The sequence below is a fragment of the Anabrus simplex genome, chromosome 14 (assembly GCF_040414725.1).
Source record: "Anabrus simplex isolate iqAnaSimp1 chromosome 14, ASM4041472v1, whole genome shotgun sequence".
NCBI lineage: Eukaryota > Metazoa > Arthropoda > Insecta > Orthoptera > Tettigoniidae > Anabrus > Anabrus simplex.
Genome location: NC_090278.1, coordinates 43,870,795 through 43,897,132, shown reverse-complemented (window position 1 = coordinate 43,897,132; position 26,338 = coordinate 43,870,795). Strand labels below are relative to the sequence as shown.

At 37.9% G+C, this 26,338-nt stretch overlaps 1 protein-coding gene across 2 annotated transcripts in view; it reads right to left on the bottom strand.

Annotated features, from left to right (window-relative positions):
* Positions 1–12,492: 12,492 nt before the first annotated feature.
* Positions 12,493–26,338, bottom strand: part of LOC136885738 (protein Mpv17) — a 143,653-nt gene continuing 129,807 nt past the window's right edge. For both annotated transcript variants that reach the window (XM_067158475.2, XM_067158474.2), the window contains one exon: positions 12,493–12,705. The gene's annotated coding sequence lies outside the window, so the exon portion shown is untranslated. The remainder of the gene's footprint in view (positions 12,706–26,338) is intronic.

Sequence of the window (26,338 nt, the reverse complement as noted above, 5' to 3'; positions counted from 1 at the left end):
ATGTGGACCTTGAACCTGAGGGCCGACATGGTTCAAATGCTAACCATTTCTTCAGAACATCTGGATGCGCTGTAAGAAGTCTGACTTGAATGAGCTAATGGTAGTACAAAATACAACTGTTAGAAATTTACTTAATCTTCCCTACCTAACGCCAATAAAATATCTATACCTAAGTGCTAAAATACCACCCCTAAGCATGAGTACAGAATTCAATACAACTGCACTCATGTATAAAATAAAACATAAATTTATACACCACAACACTGCATATACTCTGAATTCTGACAACCATCCATATAGTACTAGGCACGCGAATGACTTTGCCTTATACAATGTTCGCTCTTATAAATATGGTATAAACAGCTTGAAGTTCTCTGCGATCCAGTTATTTAATAACATACCTGTGGAGGTAAAAACAGCACCAACTTTGGCAAAATTCAAACAAAGAGTCAAGCATTATTTTTGGGAAAGGTACAGTGCTCTTTAAATCAAAATATCAGTTGTCATTTAAATCATTCACCCAAACAATCTTGCAAACTGTCCGGAACTATTCTTGTACCTCTGCAACTTTTATGTTATATAAATGTAAATATCGCAGTCTGTAAACTGTTCTTGTACCTCTGCAACTCTGTGTTATGTATATGTACTGTAAATACTCTATAATCTATTCTTGTACTTCTTCAACTCTTATGTTATGTAAATGAAAATACCCTGTAATCTATTTTTATACCTTTGCAACTTTCTTGTTATATAAATGTAAATACAGTCAGAAATAATTCTCTGTAATCCTCATATTGATGATATATGTATTTTATATATTGTATGTGTTTATATGCTCAACCATTTACTAATAATCTTACATACACAAACTATATTTTGATGTATAACTGCCCGCCAGTATGTAATATCCTGTACAATTCCTATGTATGAGCCTGCAGGCTCGTTGGAATTAATTGAAATGAATGAATGAATGAATGAATGAATGCCCATGTCCTGTGAATATGAATTTCCTATCTCTAGTCTTTCAGGGTGTTCTGGTTTTTATTAGCATGAGTATATAAAGGAGACAGGTTCGAGTCTATCAGATTATGACACATATTTCTAAGTTCTCCCCAGATTTCTCTTGTTAGTATTTGACTATTTAAGGACGATACCAGGAATTTGTGCGCATTTGATTATAAATGCTTTGGGTTTTCGCTACCGTATGCTACACTATATGTTAAGCCTGTGGTTAACGTCCCCTGTATTTTGTAATGTTTAAAAGCCTGTTTTAGTTTCCTAATTAAAGTATTACATTATTATCCCACCAATGAATTTTGTTTGTCCTAGGTTTTATGAATTTTTGTTCAGTGGGATCATACCTCTTTAAAATACATCTGTATCGCCTGTAATACATCCTCATATGTAAAATTATCCTTAAATAGAATTAGAAATTTGGTCATTGATAAATTGTTGGAAAAAGTCATAATCTAATGGCCGAGTAATTCTTACTGCTTACTACCTGTTCTGTTCATATCAATGATAATAGAAAAATGATCGCTTTGGTACGAATCAGTAGTGACCCTCCGTGCTAACTTGTGCGAAATGTCTATCGTACAAAGAGCCATTCATTTTTTTATTTTAATTAGATTATTAAATTTTATTTAATATATATACATGTTCTAATATATTGTGATGTTTGAGGTGGTCTGGTTCACCAGGATTTCTTTTAATTTGATGAGATGGTATCCTTTTAAAGAATATTATATTTATTTAAATTTAAATTATTTATTTATAACATTATAAGTATAATAATAATAATTATTCGTTGTTTTCAGTTTCCCCTTGTTATTGATCAAGGTTTTAAATATTTTTAAAATTTTCATTCTATGTAAATATTGTTTACTTAATTATAGTTTTATTTTAATTTTTTGAAAATTTGATGTCGTTTTTGGTGATGCCTCAGTATTCCTTGGGATCCTTGCCTCTTGTTTTTTATATGGGTGGGTTTCAGCTCTCTTCCTGGTTTCCATGTATGCTCAATGTTCTGGTCTGTTTGGTTTATTTTTCCCGTTTCCTTCTGTGCGCACTACTTTGTGACGTCATCTAGCCTAACGTCATTTACCGTAATTGTTAGGGGGTGTTGCAGGAAGTTTAGTCCTTCTTCAGCTCCTTGGTGGGGTGGATTCTGGGAGCGCATTGTGCAAATGGTCAAGAAACTATCAAGGCATGTTTTAGACAAGAGTATCTAGACATATGAGGAACTGATGACTGTAATTGCTGAATGTGAAACAGAATTAACTCCAGGACTCCCACCTACATTTCAGAAAGTTGTGATGAATTGGTACCTCTAACTCTGTCAATGTTTCTTCAGGACATTCCCATGGTTGGTACTCCAGATTTAGACAAACTAGATCAGGCCAGTCTCTCAAGAAGATTTCAGTACCTTCAACAGCTGAGGAATGAACTGAGGAGAAGATTCCGACTGGAATATCTGGGTAGCCTTCTGTGCTGTCCATCGGGCAAGGAGCCTGCTCGGCATTGGAAGGTAGGAGATGTGGTCATCATTGGTAGTGACTGGCCCCTGGGGAGAGTGACAGCTATATTTCCAGGTAAAGACAAAGTGATCAGGGTAGTTTGGTTGAAGACATCCTCAGGAGAACTCATCCGTGCTACGAGGCACCTTTATCCATTGGAGGTTGAAGGTGGAAGTGAGGAGATGGCCTTACCCACTGATACAGTTCCTGAGACAGTAAGTCTCGGCAAACGCAACTTCACCAGGAGTGGAAAAAGAGTTAAAATACCTCCTCGCCTCTGTCTATAAGCATTGTGTTTTGATTGGTATCAAAAGGTGGGAGTATGTCACGTTTACTCTATGAGTGTTTCGCTGTTGTTATGGTGATCGTCGGAGAAACAAAACAAATAAAAAAAGTATGGCTGACTGACTGTAAATGTGTGAAACTGTATTTTCCGTAATATGGTGTTTCTTTTTACAGAAGTTTTGAATGTTTATTATGTGATCAACTCGTTATTTCTGTACCGGGTAGGCATAGGTCCCTAACATACCTGTCATCGCACATATCTTTAGTATCTTTAGTTTCTCCAGATTTTACAGTTCTCCAACCTTAATCTTTATGCATAAAATAGAAAGAACAAAACCAAATGGAGACAATCAAAGCTAGAAAATGCAAAACACTCTAAATGTACAAATAAACATCCTTTTAAAGAAACAAAACTCATTGGCAATATGACAACACAAAACAAAACGTGCTATGGCCTGCCTGTCAAATCCTGGTTAAATCATCAAGTCTTAATCTCCATCTCTAACTGTACACTCGCAGGCCATGACCATTTCTTCTCGACAAGGCCGCGATCTGCCCCGCCGTAATCGATTCACTCCTCTTCCCGTCCGTATGCTGCTGAGCCTGGAGTCCTACATTCCTCATAGAACCCTAACATCGACAACATCGACAACACAAGTTACTTAATAATACAAAACCACTATATCAAATTTCTACATACACTGTCATATCCAATTGTCTCTTTAGCATTCTCACACGTCCACTTCCTTCAATTTCTTTACGCATATTTTGTTTCACACTTCTTAAGTATCATTTTCAATTCTCTACCTTATTCCATTCTTTTATCAGTCATACAATAATTTTCTGATCATAACAATTCTGTTTTAATAGTTCCTGCTGACTTTCACTCAATATTTTCACTCTCACTTTTTGTTTCTTTACATCTTCCTAACAAATACAGGTCTTCACTTCTCCACACAATAATAATGTATGTATTGTCCTTTTTTTTTCTAACTCACCCCTTATTTTTATATAAGCCCAAAATCCAAAATCTCAGAGCTCTGTCTGCATTACAAATACTTATCCTTGAACCTTGTATTGTCGTATTAAAGATACACAGAGACGCTCTTTTCTTACATTCGTCCATCTGTTGTTGAAATTGGATATACTTTACCCTCATTAAAGTCATTCTCCAAAACCTACTTCCCCTTTTATCCCAACCCGCATACCATATTTATCCCATACCCTTCCTTTCCAAGTACATTTTGATCTTCGCCAGCCAGCCTCCATCACAGATACTTTTCATCTGTTGCTGATAAGCAGATTGTAGAGTATGCCCCCTCTCCTCTCTTTAATCTCATCCAATAATTAAGTACCCTCTTCACAAATTCAACTTCTATATTGAAACAGGAACCGCCCGTGATCGAAATGGAGAGTGCACGGCGTGTTTCATTTGTTTAAAATATGCGCGTTTTGGCCTGTAATGCAACGCTTCCCACTGAAGCTTGCTAATGCACGACCACTACGTCACGGAACATGTGGCTCACACGTCAGAGAGAATCATTTGGAAACCTTTTTTATATCTCCTCTTCCCGATGAGATATCAACAAATGGAGAACAAGGTCGTATAGCTGGCGATAACAGATAGCTTGTGTTCAAGTTTCAAGTTGATAGCCTTATTATTTTAGGAGATATTGAGATTTTAAAATACGAGGTAATATAAATGACGTTTACACTCAGGGTCAAGCTCTGGTATATAAGGCGAGCCTAAAATCTCAAATGACACAGTGACCGACAGCAGGGACCGGTGAAGTTCTGCTTCACGAAATTGTGCCGGCAATGGTGTGACTTAAACTTAGTGCGTGAGTACCAAGTTCCGAACTTCGAACTCAGTGCCGGTGAGGTAAGGTCTAGGACCTCAACTGTGATAGCGCTACAACTGTACATTCTAAAGTTTTCCGTCCTTTCTAAAGGACTCATGTAAAGCATTCGACCAGTTAACCCTTCGCGGGCGGAGGTCATTTATGGCCGTAGGTGGCAAAGAAAATAAAAATACAGTCAAAGTTTTGGGAAATTTACTAAAACCATAAAAATATGCCTAAATAAACCACATACCTTTTTAGGATTGGAAATCCTAATTTGAAGCTGTTTGAATGCAAAATAAAAATCGTAAAATCATTTATTCATTGGAAGAACGGCACAAGGCACACTCCACTTTATGATGTGACAGTGGTTAAATTGAAGTACACTGTAGTCCCCTATTACGAAATATATGTACAAAAAACTACTTTCAATGATATTTTCATTTAATTTTTAGTATTTGTCCATCAAAAAGTGAAATAGTCATAGCGGTTGAACGTACGCTGTACACAAATAATACCCTGAATTTGTAAGTGTCAAGTTGATGGATCCTCAAAACTCATTGAGTGTGGTACAAGTTGAAGCAGTTATCTGGATGCAGATAAGGCTTTGAAGTGAAAGTTTAGCAAAACATATACAGTGAACTTGCGTTGACCCTGCACACAACACAAGTGAGGGACTTGACGCCGTTTCGGTCTATGAAATGTGGAATTCCGTTTAGTCTCTCATTGGAGGGACCACCTGAAGTTTGCTTTCTGGTTGAAGGAAGTGACTTGCGGAAACTTACCCTTTCCTCTACTAGAAACCTCCTGAACTTCATATGGCTCATGGGGTTTTTACTACCTTGGTTTTGCACCATAGTGTATAGCAAGAATTAATTGACTATACGTACTTCAAGTAGCCAAACGGACACCTTTCTGTACCACATACGTGACCGTCTCATGAATTGGTATGCTGCAATATGGTGATCAGTTCTGTCAACCTCACCCATACTTTTAGTGCAGTCTAACACTACTTCGGGCCTGGAGACAGGTGGCTGGTTGGGACATTTACGGGCAACTTCCGTGATTGCGATTTTGTCACCCTTGTGACAGGTACTCAGCATGGTCACTACGCGCGTATCTTTCCAGGCAACGGCCAGCATTTCCTTTTTCCGGCAGTTGATTATCCCCCGTTTAATTGACTTTACATTACCAGATTTGAGCTGATCTGGCCTGCCTTTTCGGGAGGGCATAACAGTACAAGCTGTGACCATACCGATTCCTAGTAGTTCGTTAGCTAGCTCTGGTGAGGTATACTAAGGTCAGTATAGATATGGTAACCTGAGGGTGTAATATTGACATTTTTATGAGGGATGAACACAGACTTTTCACAACGTGATTTGTCTTCAAAAGACCTTTGTTTTCAAGGTCACATTTTCTCATATAAGGAATGACATCCTTCGCTATCCTGTGCGATAGTATACGTCGCGTGCCTTTACACTCCGGCCTGATCTGGGTCGATTTTATATTGGGTCTCTCTTCTTGTTCATACATGTGTGTGTGTGTGCGCGAGCCTGTGCTGTCTGCTTGTGTACGGTCTAAAGTACTCTCCGTATCTCGTTATTTCAATTTTAATTTTTCTTTATTTTATTTTACTTTTCGTTTTAGTTGGCCGATTTGGGCCATGTGTAGTGTGCTATTTTATATTTCTAGGCCATTATTTGGTCCATTGTCAGCGATTAGTTTTTGTTTTTGTAACTGTGGCAACATCTTCTTCTCCTTCGCTTCTGCTCCTTTTGGGAGGCTGTGTTTGCTTTTGTTGGGACGCGCTGGCATCGAATGGACACTCGCTTGGAGCGTGGATGCAAACTGTGATATGTGCGTGGCCCATATTACCGCGACTGTATTATTCCTTTAGTGGTTCTATTTTCTGATTCCTTCGATGATGTGTTTCACGTCACATTATTTTTCTCAAACGAATTTGTAAATTCTATGTAGTCATACGTAGGTGTGTAGTGCGATCGTGTGTACTGTTGGCGTGTGCACGAAACTTACTATGCCATTGATCGGGACACTACTTAATGTTTCAATTTTCTACAGTTATGTAAGTAACTTTTAATGCAGCATCAAATTTCTGTTCTCATTCTAATATTATGTGTGTTTATAATAAACCCCAGTTTCCTTGATCCATTCTTTTATTCATGGGGTTACGGGTTCATGCCTTTCTGTCCTTTCGCTTCCCTTTGTCTACGCACGGATCCAGCTCCGAGCTGTTTTAGCTCGTTCCAGTCCATCCACGGCAATTTACGAAGAGAGGTAAGCGAGGTAAGTACCTGCGCGTATATGTCGTGTACTGTGTTGATGTGTAATGGTAGCAGGGTATGGGGGTGGTAGAGTGGTTTCCCATTTTCACACCAGGCAAATGCTGGGGCTGTACCTTAATTAAGGCCACGGCCGCTTCCTTCCCACTCCTAGCCCTTCCATGTCCCATCGTCATCATAGGTCCTATCTGTGTCAGTGCGACGTAAAGCAAAAATAAAATTCAGATCCGTTGGAAATCAAAGGCGCACATTCAGGTTTTGAGGCTAATATGAAAATAGTTTGGGTAAAACACACATCGCTGATGAACATGACACACTGCCCCCACCAAGGCACGAGGGCCGCTGCATACCTCGAAATGTATTGTGGCAAAATAAATTTGTGACACGGTCATTCTTCAAGCAAAGAACTGGTTTCAATTCACAAACCACCTTCTTGCAGCAAACCTGTTTCAAGCTGAGAATTTTGGCAGCTTCAAGAAGCGGTTACCCCACTCACTTTTGTACAAAGAGTGTGAAGCCTACCCATTTCTCGACAAACCGAAACTGACACCGAACTTGACATATTACGCATGAGAAATTATTTTCAAACTGTTTTTGGGGCTAAAACTTTGTTGCAGTTTCTTTTTAGAAAATAAGTTGCAGGGTGTTTTTGGCGAAAGCATAAAGTATTCCCATGACGACATCGGAAGCAGAAAGGTACGTCTCAACTCGGAAGAGAATAAAGACTTTCTTGCGCAGCACAATGCTACGCTGTCAATTAAAAAGGACTTGGTCGAGACTCTGTGGACTTCAATGAAGCAGTTACAGATAAGTGTGCATCTCTCAATAGAGGAAAGCGTAATTGATCCACCTTTTTTCAATACAAAGTACAAAGTATACAAAGTATGTTGCTAATACAATCAGAACCGGTTTCCATGTCTTTGGGCACCCATTTTAAATGATTCGACCCACCAGGCCCAACAGTATATGAACTTAAAAATTAAAATAGGGAAATTGGGCAAAGATATAGATTTTTTTTTTTTTTTTTTTTTTTTTTGCTATATGCTTTACGTCGCACTGACACAGATAGGTCTTATGGCGACGATGGGATAGCAAAGGCCTAGGAGTTGGAAGGAAGCGGCCGTGGCCTTAATTATGGTACAGCCCCGGCATTTACCTGGTGTGAAAATGGGAAACCACGGAAAACCATCTTCAAGGCTGCCGGCAGTGGGACTCGAACCTACTATCTCCCGATTACTGGACACTGGCCGCACTTAAGCGACTGCAGCCATCGAGCTCGGTAGATTTTTTTTTAAAAGATGTATTACATATAATTTGACTTTCTTATAGGCGCTAACAAACAACACCTTCTTCACCAACGAAAAGTTAAATCGAAAACTAATAGGTTATGGGTACAGAACGAACTAAATTTTCTATTATAAGAAAAAGGCTTTTTTTTAACACATTAGAGACAGCCATATTTTAATGTTTTACCCTCCAGAAATTGCAGGAATTTTAAATGTCTTTGAAAATTTTTCAATGCTAAGGCAAGCTATGATTATAACAATCATACTTTCTTCTACACAAAAATGAGTTTTAATTATCATAATAGTGCAGCAATTTTTAAATATAAATTTATGAAGATAATAAGTTTTCCAAATGAAAAAAAAAATCACACGCAGCCATGGATTCCAGTTCGGCTAATATTTCGAAATCCATCTAATATTGTGGACACATCTACTGAAACACACTAATATAGATTCTAACCTATTTGGTCAACTGGCACCAGTATTATTGTTTACAACCAGTAATTTGCTTTCCTACTGTTCGTTGTTTAATGACGATGTTGCATCGAGTTGCTACAGGTACATGGAAAACATCCACACTTTAGGAAGCAGTATAGCACAGTATTACAGAGCCCACTTCAGGATGTGGTATAAAACTACGTTACACTTCACACCAATTTGAAATTAGCTCATTATATACATTTACTTGCCTGAAGCGCCGGAGGAATCATGTTTACTTAGTGTGTAATTGTTATCCTCATCCTCATTTTCTGAACTCGTTTCTTCCATAAGAACGTCCATTATGGATTCGTTGTCAAAATTTTGTACCCTTGAATTAGACATGCTAAATATTCACAAGAATTACACAAACAAGCCTGCCTCTCGCACACACACTCTTCCTGTCTGCATGTACGGTACATACTTTCCCACCCATTTCACAGCTGAGAGTCAACGATGACGCAGCCCCATGATAAATAATGCTCATAACTAGTATATTTTATGCTTGTAGAAGCATTCAACAGTATCATAGTAAAGTCACAGCTCGCTGAAATGGCAGCTACAATTCTTTAGCCCCAGTGAAAACGTGCCCGTAGATTCTCCGAGCTCCATCAGCAGCAACAAAATAGCGCGCCTCCAATTTGTTAAATAGCCGTTTGTATGAGACTCACCTATTTAGAACCGGTTTCAATGTCTTTGGACACCATCAGCCAAAATAAGTCATATGAACAAAGATATACAAGTCAAGTATTTTAATACATATTATGGACCCTTAATAATAAATAACGTTAATTGGATGAAATAAAAAGTGATGGTGCTTAAAAGTCATTCTTACAATATTTACAAGTTATGAACTTGTTGCTCAAATTATAAAATGAAAGTGAAAATATCAACAAATATTTAAAAGTCTTTCACTTAAACACTGGGCTAAAATTGACATCTAAGAACTGATGTAGAATGTATTATCTGCGCACTTTTTAGTGATAGATTTACACCCTAGTGCTGAAGTGGTCGACTTCGGTTATCTTCGAGATTCGTATTAGCAACCTTTGAAACACAAACTAAGAATCGCTTATCATCGCTGTGCGACATCTGGCGTACACTTTAAGTACTCGTACTGTTGTTGTTTACACAGCAAAGCCAAACTATAGAATTCATGCTAGGAACACGTTTCGCAATGGGAAATGTTATATAGTATTATATATTGTGTGTGTGACACAGTTGTTTGCTTAAAATAATAAAGGTTTATAAAATTCATATCGATCGATCATATTATCGATTCAATTCAGATTTCATTTCCATTCAGTTGGCAGTATTAACGGAACCCTTCTTACTTCTCCAACGAGTACAAAAATCTATCACTAAAAAGTGCGCAGATAATAGTTCCTCCACAAAAACATAGATTATAAGATGAAATATGGTGGCTTGTAATATTAGATCATAAGATGAAACCGTAAGTTACGAGGATCTTGCTGCAGGCACTCACAGAAGAGTAGTTATATAGCCAGAAAGTTCTCAATCCAATGTGGAGCCTAAAGTATGAAAAAGAAAGTTAAGAGTTAAAATGAAATAATGGAAAAAGGGCATGAGATTAAAAGCTTAAGTAAGGGACTTACCTCGAGTGGCCTGTTGTATGTACAGAGAGTGGAAAGGCACTAGGTGCTAGAGCTTACTGGAAGGGAGGGAGGGGGGTGGTTCAGGAGGGAGGAGAAGATGGGTAATGGAAGGGGCGGAGTTAGGTGGACGTGGTGAGGAAGGATAACGCGATAATGTGTTATGTATAATCTGAAAGAACAAACTGTTTTTGGGAAGTTTAGCACTGTTGAGAATTAAAATAAGAACAAATAAAATTCTGGGCTTTTTGGAAATGTCATTCAGGTTCCGATTCTGGTTGAAATATTGATGTAGATGTGTATAGCAGGTTTCTGTGATATCTAGTAAGGGGATTTTGCTCAACGTATCCAGTATTGTTAAGTCCTGTGTTTATAATCCTGAATGTGCTGACCAACTGCAGAAAACCTATTGTATTTGATTGCATTAAGATGTTCTGCATATCTAATCTTAAAGTTCCTGCCAGTTTGGCCTATATATATGAACTGTTACAGTCGTTGCACCGGAACCTGCAAACACCTGACTTAGTGAAAGGGTTGGATTTGTTGACTAGGTTGGAGTTGTGAAGAATATCCCTATTTCTATTGCTAGTGTGGAAAGCAATATTAATGTTATGTTTCTTGAATAAGGTGGTGACACTGTAGATGTTTTGATTAAATGTAAAGGTTGAAACTGACTTAGGTCTGGAATTATCTTTCATTAAATTAGATTTTGAACGATGTCTGAATTTGTTGATAATACGTTCGATGAAGATTTTATTATAACCATTAAACCTAGCTATCACATGTATGGTATTGAGTTCTTTATTTAGGTCTGCTTTTGACATTGGAACTTTGAAGGCGCGATCAACTAAGCTATTGTAAGTAGCACAATTGTGACAATGGGAATGTATAGAATCTTGTTTTATTGTTGAAGCTGTATGGGTGGGTTACCTGAATATTTTATATGACAACGAAGAAGGGAGACTGATGATCGTTGAATCTAAAAAGTTAAGAGAAGCATTAGTTTCGGAGTCTAGTGTAAATTTGATATAAGGGTCTAAGTTGTTGAGGTTTGAAAGAGTATTCGGTGCATCGACACAACGTTCATCAACATCTACATAACTTAATATTATGAAACCTTTTGTTCTTACCAATAGCATTGTGGTCCAGAAAGCCTATTTCTGATAAGATACCAGAGGCTGGTGACCCCATAGCCAAGCCCTTTTGCTTATAAACAATACTGTCAAACGTAAAATAATTATTATCCACTAACAATTTCAAAACAGACATAAAATCCGAGATTTCAAGTTTACTTAAATGAATGTTGGAACTTTTGCTCTTTTTTATACTCGGATACATGTTAAGAAAGAATGCAGTGTGTGGTGTGGTTGCAGGTCAAATTTGTCTAGTTTCTTAATTGGTTCTGCAGTATTCTTAATGGATTTATGAGAAACAAACGTGTAATATTTTTTGAGAAACTGTTGAAGAAATTGAACAAGTTTTTGCAGTTGGTAAGCTAAGGTTCATATTGATAAGGTTCAACTTTTGTTTTTCAATTAAAAGACGCGTTCTGAAGTGTTTGCTTAAGTTTCTGCTGCATTATTTGAGTGGGATGTTTGTTGATGACTGAAAAAGAGCTATCTTTGAAAAATAATTTTGATTTTTCAATATAATCTGTTCTTTCCATAATGACGGTGGCATTTCCTTTATCTGCCTTAGTGATGAGTTGATTCTCTTTAACTTTCTTCTTAACTTCAATGATGTTTGTCCTTTCTGAAAAATCTGCGTAAGTTTTATTGGAAGTGGGAGAGGTGAATATTTTATTAAGATGTCTCATTCTTAGTTCATCTTGTGAATCCTTCGGCATTTTATTAATAGCGACCTCTCTTTCAATAACTAGTGGGTGTGTTAACGTAGGCAAACTGCGTCCGGTTAAGAAAAGGATTGTAATTTTTAGGAATAAAGAATATATTTTCATACTTTATTATATTTTATTTACTTCATCTCTCTAGGATGTTTGCTTGCCTGAAGGGCAGAAGCTTGGCTTTTGTCAAGGCCTTGTGGCATAACTAGCCTAGGGAAGTAAATCACACAAGTCTGATCGACCCACAGCATTTGACGATAATGATGGGTTTCTTAGAGTACAGCATTAAGCAAGGTTAATTTCTTGTAAATAAAACACAGATTAAAGACTATTTTTAAATCTCCCCTGAAATTAGGGTGCAAAGATTGTGAATACGATATTTTTACTACATAGAAGGAATCACATTCAAATGCAAGCATCACAGAATACATAACAAACAGTAACATAACGCTTATGGAACAAACAACAGCAACCTGGCCCCTGCTGACAAGTACTTGGGTAACATTCTTCATCTTTGGCACCAATCACGTTTTAAGGTGTTTATCTGAAAGAGCAAAGGAAATGGCATCAGAATATTATAAGTGACAAGTGATAAAATAAAATGATTTTGATGGACACTATGACAAAAGGAGAGTCCTTCTCCCCCTACTAATACTGAACTGCTGGATTGGATTGAGCACTGCCAACATCTTGGCACTGTTCACTACCATGTTGCGAGCATAAGTAGTGCATATTTTCCTTTTCCTGTAGGATTGTAAATCTATCTGGATAATACCAGGCAAGTAGAACTGTGGCATGTTTGAGTAATGTACTTAACAAAATGACAAACACAGCAATTTAATAATAATGCTCCTATTTCATCTAGTTCCTGTGTACAATTTAATTACGATGTCTAAGAAGCAAGAAAATCTGTTATAACTCCGCCAAGAAGGAAAGCAACATCATCTCTTCTACAAAGCTCACTTTAGAAGGCTATAAGAAATACCGTATTTGCTCACATATAACTTGCCACCGCATAAATCTCGCACCCCATTTTTAACATTTGAAACTGCAGGTGAAAAATCCCTGCACATAACTCGCATGGACGTGCCTACATTAAATATCGGGACTGTACCAATTGCTGTTACGGTACTTTGTATGTGACAGTACAAGAAGAAGCTGCATTTCATTCTAACTAAAGAATGGTTGAGCCTAGCTGTTGTAACAAAAATACCTAACTCGCAAACCCCTGCCCCAAGGCCGCATTCCTGGCCAGTCAGTCACACTCGACCGTCCCTCCCACTCTTACCGCTACCCGTCCGGCAGAGCTGATCACGTGAACTGGGAGTGTTTCCCTGTCCAGGCAGTCAAGTGATCACGGTATTAGGTATCGTTCATCTGTTGTGTTGTCGACAAGTGTCAGTATTCTGTCTTCATGTTTCGTTCTTGTTTCTCAGTTAAGTTTTCTTGTGGAGGTCGATCTTTAAGTTGTGGAGAAACCTGGGAGTAATACAACCGAAGTATAGAGCTGCCAATTGAGAATTCAGTCTGACTGAATTTAAAATTCGCTACTGGCGTAAACAGAAAGCTGCGCAAGAAACCATCAATCCAACATGTAAGGCATTCAGAGAGCCGAAAACTGAGCTGCTTCATAATGTTAAGAGCAAAATGATGGCTTTAGTATCTCGCATGAGATGCTACAATTCAAAGTGGCAAACTAACGATTAAAGGAGGAATCGGCTGTTAGGACGCGAAAGTGAGCCGGGGTTGGATCCGTAGGGTAAAGACGCAAAAGGGACTGTGTCTGCGAAGGCGAACATCTCTCTGCCAGACAATGCCAAGTGATTTCAGCGACAAAATCATAGATTTTCCTCGCCATGTGATAGCAAGGGAGAGAAAAACAAAATTACCTCTTATCTCACATTGGCAATGCGGATCAAACGCCAATAAACTTCGACATGCCATGCAACACCACCATCAACAAGACAGCAAAATCTAGTGTGCTTGTACATAAGTACAACTGGGTGTGAAAAACAGCACTGCACTGTCATGCCAGCATTTATTATTTATTTACTCGAGTCAGAAGCATACAATAGAACTTTTTTGTTTTAGTTTTTACATTAAAATTTACTAACAATAAAACAGAAGGAATTTTTACACATATATGCCAAAATTGTATAAAATAGTAATAACCGAAGACGAAAGAAAATTGCCACCATACATTATTTTCAAAAGAAAAACAGTGCCCAAAGCGAAGATTTCCAAAGGCATTCATGTGCGGGTTCAAGAGAAAGGATGGATGGATACAGCTCTTGTCCAGGACTGGGTCAGTACGGTGTGGGGAGCACGGCCAAGGACACTGCTTCGACGCACAGCAGTTTCCGCGACACTTGGTGGAAGACACGAAGAAACGTCTTGAGGAAATGAAAACTGATCTTGTTGTAATTCCTGGTTGACTTGCACACTACCTACGCCGTTAGATGCTTCCATCAACAAGCCTTTCAAGGACAAGGTACGTAAATTGTATGTCGAATGGATAGCAGGAGGGGAGCTTGAACTGACGCCAGCAAGCAAAATAAAGAGGCCGTCAGTTGAACTTGCATGTGATTGTGTTATGCGGGCATAGGTTATGGTCACAATTACAAAGAATGGGTACCGTCCACCTAATCAACACTTTATTTTGTCTTATTACTATGCAGTACCGGTTTCGATCTTCACAGAGGTCATGAGATCCAAAGTTAACATAACATATAATTTTAAAACATTACAAAATCTAATGAAGAAAGTTGCATGATACAAGTGATAATCGTAAAATATACAATGATATTGTATGTGTCCTCTGGTTTAAAAAACAAGCGTCGATATTTTATGACGTGCATATGTTATTTAAAATTCTGGTGTACTGTTCGTGAGTAACAGGTTATTTGTTAAAATATAATTTTTTCACTTCAAATGTTCATAGCATTCTTGAGGTACACTTTGGAGTTTAATTCATGTTGGTAAATCGTTGCATGCTACGTTCTTGGATATGTTTGTACCAGGCATTCTAGAATATTCCAAGATATGGATGTGATAAAAACTAGTAACACAGAGTACATTAAAATACGATGTTCTATAACGTAAAATGTTCACGGTATTCCTGCGGTACACTTTGATGTTATATTAATTATATCATACCTGCCAACTTTACAAAACGAAAAATCAGGAGATTTTGATATGAAAATCAGGAAAAGTCCGGAAATACAATTGATCAAAACTGCTTATTCTACATGTCTTGCACAATACAGTACTACAAAATATTTATAATATTTATTGTCTCAAAGCCCGATTGTAGCTATACGAGGCTACAAGGCTAAAAATTACACATCTCTATTCCCTCACAGAAAGTATGTGAGTGAGATGATCGGTCCCTGATAAGCCTGCTGAAAACAGTATGAATGCATGTGTGAATCAGTCATGCACTTAGATGCCAATAGGCTACTTAACAAATGCATAGATTAATATATTGCACCCAGCGCCCGTGCAATTATGCAAAGCGCAATGCTATTTGGATCAAATAACTAGCTGATGAACCCGTGCTTCGCTATGGAATTCTCAGAAAGACTGTCCTTATAGTTTTCCCAACTAAAGTCAACATAGGTCATTACAATGACGCCAGTATGAATGTTGCGATAAAAAGCAATGTTGTCATATGAAATATTCAATAAAATGAAAACAGCACATTTTCTCACTTTTAGCGAAATGTACTACGGTGTCGATCTAATAGTTCAAAAGTTTCAGGGCTTGAATGACCAGGCTGCAGACAGCCGCCGTGTAAGTGTGCACACTGCTCATTCCAATCACTGCCTCAGAGTAGGGATTGAATAGCTGGAATACTATGCTGATCCAGTGTGTTACATACCAGTAGTATCAGAAAATTTATGAACCAGAGGAATGGCATGCTAAAGAAGAGAGAGATCTAACTCCCCACTCCCCAGCTACTTCCCGCCAATATTCAGACAGGCTGTTATACTCGATACACAGCAGTATTCCCATCTATCGGAGATAAATGGCAGCAGAATACACAAAGCACATCACAACAAACAATGGTCAATGTAATGTTATTGCTGATCAATTTAATGAGCTTTCTATATTGGAGGCCTTCACACTTAAGTTTTCTTCCAAATCTGTGATTTAGAGCATCTAATGTCAATTGAGTCCTCCTTTCTTTCATGACAACCTCTTGTGTTATTTAAGCAATTGTTTCTTCATGACTTTTTTCTCATTTTTATAATTATCTTCACAATTTAATCACCATCATCACCAATATTATTGTAGTCGGTACGGTAAAACTTAATAACACATAAATAATAGGGAATTGTATTCTCTGTAAATTTTGTAATGTAGTACTTGTCAATATGATAAGTAAGATAGGTAATTAAAAATTAAATTTTTGGCACCTTCCCCTAAACTACCATTTTGAACAGAGTGAATAAAATTATTTATAGCGTAAACTGTAGTTCCTTATTCCGTGACTTTACATAAAATTCTGTTCACCCATTTTCACGTACCCCGGCGCTGATATGGACTTAACAAAAAAATCCGAATCCATGAATATCTCTATCATAGCCGGTACGGTAAAAATGTATAAGACGTAAGTGATAGGAAATTTTATAATATATTACTTTAGTTATGTAGTATTTATCGATAGGGCAATAATAACATAAATATTTGAGAATTAAATTTTAGGCGTTCCCCTAAACTACCATTTCACTCAGCGTGAATAAAATTATTTATGGCCTATATTGTAGCGACTTATTCCCCGACATTATATACCGATTTTCATTAAATTCTCTTCAGCCGTTTTCTCGTGATGAGTGTGAGTACGTACGTACAGTACGTACAGACAGAAATTACGGAAAATTAAAACGTGCATATCCCCTTGTTATTATGGATGGTTGCGACCGGTACGCAAATATCATTCTTTTTAAATTCTGAGCAATGTACGTACAAAACTCTTCTTTTTTATTTATATTGAGATAAATAAAAAATAGTCTGAATTGTCTCCAAATGGCTCGTAAAATCTCTAGAAAAATCACTAGTAGTTATACTAGTTATCATTGAAATTCTGTCACTAAATTACTAAGAAACACTCAATATCTAGCGACGAGTCTCTAGAATCGAACAAAGAGAATGGAATCGACTAGACTGGTGAACGAACACTCACATAGAACGCGAGAACGAGAGATTGACAATCGATACTCGTGTCGCGATATAAGGGTTTCAATACACATCGTACATTCGCGCACATTTCTCGCATTAACAAACGTCGATATTTTGTTTGAAAGCGGCCAATGAGCGAAGGACTTCTGGCCACTGACGTAAAAAAGCTGAAACAGCGGGATTTGAAAAATGTTTGAAGTTCACCAAAAAATAAGCTAAAATCGAGAGAAATAATAGAATAATCGGGAGGCGGGAAAAACTGTCGAAAATCGGGAGTCTCCCGCCTAAATCGGGAAACTTGGCAGGTATGTTATTATATTATTATTATTATTAATTATTGTATTATATTAATGTTGGTAAAGCATTGTGTACATTCACAGATATGTTTGTACCAACCATTCTAGAATGTCCAATGATGTGAATCGTTTATCTTGCGCGTTCATACAGTTGAGAATGTTGGATGATTTACATCAAAATATTGTGGTGTGTCATTAGTTTGCTTGGTACTAATCTCGTTATAAGATATTGATGCTTCCTTCTTGTAGTTGTGTTGTTGGACATGCTAGTAATATAGTGTGCTGTTGACTGGTCGAGGTGTACGACGTGCTCCCTAACTGTACTGTGAAGAGCTTTTTGAAGACTGGCATCACAAATGGGTTGGACGGAAGTCAGGATGATGCAGTAAACGATGGTGAGCAGAATGATGTACAGGAGAATAGCTCGGAGACTGAAAGCACAGTTGTCTTGTTTCAATAGCCTAATGCAAATTTTATGGTTTTTTTTTCCTTTCGTTCCAGAACACGATCTTTTGCACACAAATCCCCGCCGCATATATCGCGCACCAAAAATGTTCACAATTATTTTTTGTCACAAAATTGTGAGTTATATGCGAGAAAACATGTTATCTATGAGGAATTGAAAAAGGAAAACTAAAAAGGTATCAAAGCTCGTTACTATATAGCTTGCTGGTGTGTTGCAGGAAATGGTCAAGAGAAAATCTCGGCTCTGCTGCTAGTTGCAGAGTTCATGTGCTGGCGGTTAGTGCAGTTTTGGGCAAGTTGTGGAGTTGGGTGGCAATGATAACAATACGGTAGGTGCAACATTTATTTTAATCGTGTTTCTATAATAAGTTTCTGATATAATGAGAATCAGTTGAAAAGGAAGGAAACTTTGTGATCAATTTAAGCTAACCTAAGTTTGTCTTGACTAGACTTCATGGTGGCACAGTCTGCAGACTTAGCCTCTGTGAATTCTTATCGATTTACAGCATGGTTTCTCTTCTTTTGGAAAGATGATCTAGAAATATCAATACGGCACCTAATGTTTTTTTTAAGGTCCAGATTGACTGTTAAGGTGTTCCCTAGGCATGTAAACTGAGTTACTCATTCATTGTTTTGATTAGGCCTCTTTAACGACCTCCTTCTAGCTTGCTTCTGCTAAATAACAAAATTGCTTTTTGTGGTATTGATATTTAGACCATATGTCAATCCACTGAGAAGTTCTTGAAGACATTATTCAATGGTATAGCATATAATTAGGATCTAATACAAAACTATTCAATATAGTTTATGTTGGGTCAACCTCACTAATGAAGGGAATGCATATTGTTCCCGAAACATGTATGACAGAATAAATAATTTTCAATTATTAAAAGTGTACTGACAAGGAGGACCCAACATAAACTATTGTAAATAGTTTCTTTAATAAATTTAGACAAGTCAATACAGGATCAAATAAAATACCCATTATGGTTAAGTTTGTTGTTGTTTGAGTCATCAGTCCATAGACTGGTTTCATGTGGCTCTCCATGCCATTCTATCCTGTGCTAACGTTTTCATTTCTACGTAACTACTGCATCCTACATCTGCTCTAATCTGCTTGTCATATTCATACCTTGGTCTACCTCTACCGTTCTTACCCTGTACACTTCCCTCAAAAATCAACTGCACAAGTCCTGGGTGCCTTAAGATGTGTCCTAACATTCCATCTCTTCTCATCAAATTTAGCCACAACGACCTCCTTTAACCAATTCAATTCAGTATCTCTTCATTCGTGATTCAATGTATCCATTTCACCTTCAGCATTCTTCTGTAACACACCTCAAAAGCTTCTATTCTCTTTCTTTCTGAGTGAGTTATCATCCATGTTTCACTTCCATACAATGCCATGCTCGAGACAAAGGTCTTCAAAAACATTTTTTCTAATTCCTATATCGATATTCAAAGTGAGCAAATTTCTTTTCTTAAGAAAGACCTTGTTTGCTTGTGTTAGCCTGGATTTTATGTCCTCCTTACTTCTGCCATCGTCAGTTAATTTACTATCCAAGTAACAATATTCATTCACTTCCTTTAAGACTTCATTTCTTAATCGAATATTTCCTGCATCACTTTGTACGGCTGCACTCCATTACTTTTGTTTTGGACTTATTTATTTCCATCATGTACTCCTCACAAAAGACTCCATCCATACCATTCAGCAATTTCTTAAGATCTTCTTCAGTCTTAGATAAAATTACAATATCAGCAGCAATTCTCAGGGTTTTGATTTCCTCTCCTTGGATTCTGATTCCCTTTCCAAATTCTTCTCTCATTTCCTTTACTGCCGGTTCTATATAAACATTGAAAAGGAGGGGGGACAAACTGCAGCCTTGCCTCACCCCTTTCTGGATTGCTGCTTCTTTTTCATTTCACCGCAGACTGATTTTTCTATAGATTGTAGATAATTCTTTCTCCGTACCTGATCCCAAAACACCTTCAGAATCTCAAATAGCTTCGTCCAATCAACATCATCAAATGCCTTTTCTAGATCTAGGAACGCCATGTATGTGGACCTACCCTTCTTAATTTGATCCTCTATGATCAGACGTAAAGTCAGGATTGCTTCAAGTGTTCATACATTTCTTCTGAACAAATTGATCTTCTCTCAACTCAGATTCAACTTGTAAATTCTTCTGTAAATAATACATGTGAGAATTTTGCAGGTGTTAGATACTAAACTAAGAGTGCAGTAGTTGTCACACTTTTTGCAAGAAATCAGCTTCATTTTTCGTATCAAATTCTATTACAAAGATTTACATTTGCTAGAAAGGTGGAAGATTTTTATTGTTATAAGTCTTTGTAGTTGTTGTTACTGCACATATTATCGCATTAACAATTATATCTAAGAAATTATGTCATTTATTTGTGTTTTTAAAATCTACAATATTGTAGTAATTCATTTACAAAATGTATTTATTAATGAAAATATGAACAGAGGGCAGCACCTCGCTTCCGGGACTGTTTTCTGGCGCGAGTGACTGGCTAGGGACCAGGAGGAGCCCACCAGACAAGACATGAGTAACATGTGGAGACAAGTCTCATGAAATCATGTAATTGCACTACAGTGCTAACATTTCAAGTACAGCCAAACCATTGGCACAGTAACAATTACGTCTTTTCAAGTGTAAAGAATATTTCTAGCGTTTTTAGTGTCAGTGCGTACTTCATGTGTGAATGTATAATTGTATATGTACAAGTAGTACTTACAGTGCTGGTGTGCTTTTAGTTCACGTATACTGAATAAATCAGTGACTTGTGTGCTCCTTATGTTTTACAACCTGTATTTTCTTAATATTTAAGTGGTCCTCCGAAAGTGTACTTAATTACGCGACCACCAGAGGTAAGGTTAGATCATGAAACAAAACAACAGTTGTCACACTTGTCAACACCGGCTTTCTTGGGAATAGGTATAACAACATTCTGTCGAACTTCTCCTGTCTCATACATCTTGCACACTAAATGGAATAACCTCACAATGGTGGTTTCTCCTAAAGCAGTCGGTGATTCAGAGGGAATGCCATTAATTCCAGGTGCTTTGCTCCTATTTAGGTCTCTCAAAGCTCTGTCGAATTCTGACCTCAAAATTGGGTGATCCATTTCATCAGCATCAACAGCCTCTTCTTGTTCCAGAACGAAATTATCTACATCTTCACCTTGATACAACTGTTGGATATGTTCCTGCCACATTTCTGCCTTGTGTTCTTTCCCTAGAGGTGGTTTTCCATCTGAGCTCTTAATATTCATACACCTAGATTTCCTTCCTCCAAAGGTTTCCTTGATTTTCCTGTATGCAGCATCTACCCTTCCTAGGACCATACAACTATTTTCTTTTTTTTTGCAAACTGTTTTACGTCGCACCGACACAGATAGGTCTTATGGCGATGATGCGATAGGAAGGGGCTGGGAATGGGGAAGGAAGCGTCCGTCGCCTTAATTAAGGTACAGCCCCAGCATTTGCCAGGTGTGAAAATGGAAAACCAAGGAAAACCATCTTCAAGGCTGCCGACAGTGGGATTTGAACCCACTATCTCCCGATTACTGGATACTGGCCGCACATAAGCGACTGCAACTATTGAGCTCGGTCATACCACTTTCAACATCCTTGCACTTCTCCTTCAGCCATTCTTCCGTAGCCCTGCACTTGCTATCCACTTCAATCCTTAATCTCCTGTATTATTTTCTGGCCTCTTCAGTTTTTGCATTCTCGTATTTTCGTCATACATCGATCAGGTCTGTATCTCTCGAGTTAACCACTGATTCTTAGTTGATCTTTCCTTTCTTCCTAACATCTCTTCGGCAGCCCAACTGACCTCATTCTTCATCTACTGTGTTCCTTCAGCTTTTCCATTTAGTCTTTGTGCAACATGTTCTTCGAAACAATCCTTCACACCCTTTTCTCTTAACTTACAGAAAACCTTCGTTCACTCCTACAACCATAAAACAAAATTCTCTTCACCCACAGTCACACAAACAAGCCTCATTTTACAGCTTAGTGTACAGAGCGCTAAAAATTCCCATGTCAACCGCCAACTTGAAAAAATAAATAAATACCATAAAAGAAATACCTAGTTTCAATGGATACAATCCCTCAATCATACATAAAATAATCAATAAAGTAAAATTGCAAGCTAAAGTAATAAATTGTAACTTCACCCCGGTTTGGATTCACTTGCAACATTCTGAATTTAACCTCCCATTTGTTTTGTTTTTGCTTTATCCTTGGTAATTCAGAATGCACCTAGTCTGGCAATTTAAAATTAAATTTCAATGAGGATATGGATAGTACATTATAAAATAAATTTCATGTGGCTATTTCTAACCGAGTACAGCCCTTGTAAGGCAGACCCTCCGATGAGGGTGGGCGGCTTCTGCCATGTGTAGGTAACTGCATGTTATTGTGGTGGAGGATAGTGTTATGTGTGGTGTGTGAGTTGCAGGAATGTTGGGGACAACACAAACACCCAGACCCCGGGCCAATGGAATTAACCAATGAAGGTTAAAATCCCCGACCTGGTCGGGAATCGAACCCGGGACCCTCTGAACCAAAGGCCAGTACGCTGACCATTCAGCCAACGAGTCGGACGGATAGTACATTTATGTGCCCTAATGGTAAAGTTGTATGTGTGTAGTACTTCAGTCAATGAAGGTCTAGTTTCGGTAATTTTTTACCTGGAGGATGTTTTCTCTCTTGTCCTGAACTGTCATACCGGTCATGCTTGATTGTTGGGTAGTTAATTGTGTGTAATGGAATGTAGTGTGTAGTGTGTGTGTGTGTGTGCGTGTGTGTGTGTGTGCGTGCGTGTGCTGTACCCTCAGTAACATATGTTTTTAACATTTTTTTCCCTGGTAAATTTCTTTCATTAAGTTTTGGGTTGTGTAAAATCTTGGTTTCTTTCTGTAATCTTGTGGGTCTCTGGTAAACTCCCCATATACTGTAGTTGTGGAGCCATCAATTGGGGGACTCTAGGTCAATATTAAAGTAAAATAGAAAATCCACCCTTAAAATGCTTAGTTCTCTTCTGTTTCCTTCAAGCCCTTCTGGATGGTCGGAAGATGAACTTGCAGCGTGTATTCCTCTTTTTGAAGCGGAATTGTTCATGTTATAGCGGCTGCAATAACTGGGTCCATCCGACGGTCAACCTATTGTGCTTGTTTGGAGAACACATTGAATTATTTGGTGGAATGAGTGGCCAGATGTTCCCGATGGCGGCAGTTGTCCTTAACTGCGCCACACTTCTCTACCTGGTTCCAGTCAGTTCGCTAGCTGGGTGAGCTGGGCTGAAAACTTGCCAAATTGCCATGGTTGGACTATACGTGTATGGAGGTTGTCAGCACCTACATTAATCAGCAAAGCGAGCGGTGAAGTAGGGACACTTTCATCTGCGATGTTGAGAGCAAGATCAAAATACCAGTGCTAAAGTGTCGGTTGTGATGTATGGAAAACCCCTTCCCCCAGGGGGAGGATGTGACCGGTGTTCAGACAGCTGCTTTCCATTGTTTCATTGTATTTTGAAGATGTCATGTATCGTTTTATTTAATTTTGGAAATATGAAATCTTAATATTGAACCCATGACCTCTGTGTCATAAGGAACCAGAGTCCTAAAGTCATTTGTTGAGGTCCCATATAAATTATGAGTCAGGAGCTCTACCTACATTTTTTATCTCTGACCAGAGACGGCACGTGGAGGACTGGTGTTAGTTCTCATTCTCATGCTAAAGAAATTATGTCTCCTGCTACGTGTAAAAGGAGCATGGATACAGTAGACTAATTGTTCTAGGAAAATGAATTGGCAACAAAACTGCTGTAATAAATGTTAGGAAAATGTAAGTGAAAAATTTGGTCATTAATGACAGATTTTAGATCGCTAAATAGCTCCAGAAGGAAATTTGTCAAAAAAAACATGCCTGTTCGTTCAAAGTAGGTTACATCGACCAAATATAGAGCCTATCTTATGAGTTAACTTAACAGTTCAATTCATTGAAAGAAATTCTTAAATGCTCATCAATAACATTGCTACTAAATTAAAAATTATGTGTTACAGTGACTACCTGCCTTCAATACATTTTTATGGGGTAGGAAAAGTGTCTGTCAAATTTATGGCGGTAAATGAAAATGGCATGACAGTGGAGAAAAAAACTATAAAAGAGCAATGCACCATCTTGAATCACGCATTGTTTCAACTGAATTCGAGCCGAGTCTACGTATTTCAGAGTAACTTTCTAAACCAGCGTTTGAAAGACTAAGTCTTAAGTGAAGATAGGTGGCCAAAGGTGGCTGTAATATCACCTCCAATTGGAGACAGGTTTTAAACATAACGTTATTTTTCAGGGAAAGGTAACAGACGGTCATTCTAATTCCATGATCCTGCAATTCCTAGAATTGAAGTTATAAATAAGAAATTGTCATGTTGTAAAATAATTGCATGTGCAGTTGGTTTCGACAGACGTGTTCAGTACAAGTAACTAACCTCATGTTTAAAGTCTGTTTAATTACAACAAACAATGTTTTATTATAAACCACAAATTCAATACATTGAAATGTTATTACATTATTTTAGTTTCACCATTAATATAAAGTTATAAGCGGGGCATGTTTCACTCCCTTATAGAAAGGTTGGTTTATGTTTACAACTAATGGCTTAAAAACTATTTGTACATTTCACAATCTTAAACTTATTTACTAATATCATAGCAGGTGATTTTCTATAAAACACTTTATTTGAACTTAGAAAAACTTACTTTCAAGGCAAAACATTTTGTAAGTCATCATGGTAACAAATGGAGGGGGTGTCACCTCCAGGTGACATTGGGCAATGTACGTACATCATTTCTCTACAACTCTATACACTGCACAGTGAACAGTTCAAGTTAAAGTCAGAAAAGCACCATGTGAACTGGAAGCATATTTTCAGTCAATGGCTGGAGAGGAATTCCTACCAGCAATAAATATGTAGAGCAACTTTACATTTCTTAGATAGAAGACGCGCTCTTTCATGGTACAAGGCACATCGTCGCTGTGAACATTTTTCCTGCACATGCTCTACTGAATCATTTGGTAGGCGAACTTCAAGTGGCACTCGTTTCGCTACTGATCCTCGACTGACACCTTGTTGAGGTTTTGTCCCATACAGACTGCAATACACTTGCACTATGCTCCTTCTGAAATCACAGTAGGTTGAGCTCTTTACTCTATAAATCTGCCATGCATTTTGGCAAGCTTATCTAAGCCAAAGGTAACAGAGGGAACCACCATTTTTTGCCATGCAGTACTGTTCTTATCTTAATATATTTATCAATTGCCCATGGGCAATCAACTAGCACTTTCATTTACTGTAGCTATTCTCTCAACTTTGGAGATTGCATTTACTCCACAGCAGTGGTTACAACATTGTTATCATGCCACTTTATGACAGCTACAGAATTAGTAACTTGAAATGAGAGTGACCCTCTGGTTTTCCTCCTCAGTTCCTTGCTGGATACAAGAGGACAGCCTTGAGTACAATTCTCCCTAAGAGTTCCTGTATCCCCACTTCCATTTTGAGAGAGTTTGGTCAGTAGTGGAAGTGAGGTAAAAAAGTTATCAAAATATAGGCTGTAGGGTCCCCTAGTTTTTGGAAATCTGCTTCTCTTTTCAAGGACAACACCACCACCTAACCCATATTGTTCTTGCATTGCGAGAGGTGCACTACTCGAACTTTGGTACGGCTCAAAACTGATAAGGTAGCCTAACCTTGTTGCACAAGACCACAGCTTATATCCAAATCTGAGCAGCTTCAAATGGATGTGTTGTCTTGTGTCATGCTTTCCATAGTAGGGTACCATAGTTTCGTCACTGGATATATGAGAAGAGTGTACTTTGTCAAAACCTTTTAAATACTTCCGGACTTTACCAAATCTGTCATTTTCAGGTATATTCAGATTGTCACAGAGATGTAAATATTTCAAAAAATCTGTTTCTATACATAGATTCTGATACTAAAATGTTGTGGATGACAGATTTAGTTTCCCAATGCATTCTCATGTATCTGGGAGCTAAATAACTGGTCATCGAAAGGACAGCAATGTGAACTTTTAACTCGTCAACAGTGAGATTAAGGGTGTGATTCCTTTGCAAGGAATATTAATTTGACATTTCGATGATATATTCCAACATATTTGTAAAAAGCTCTTCAAAACAT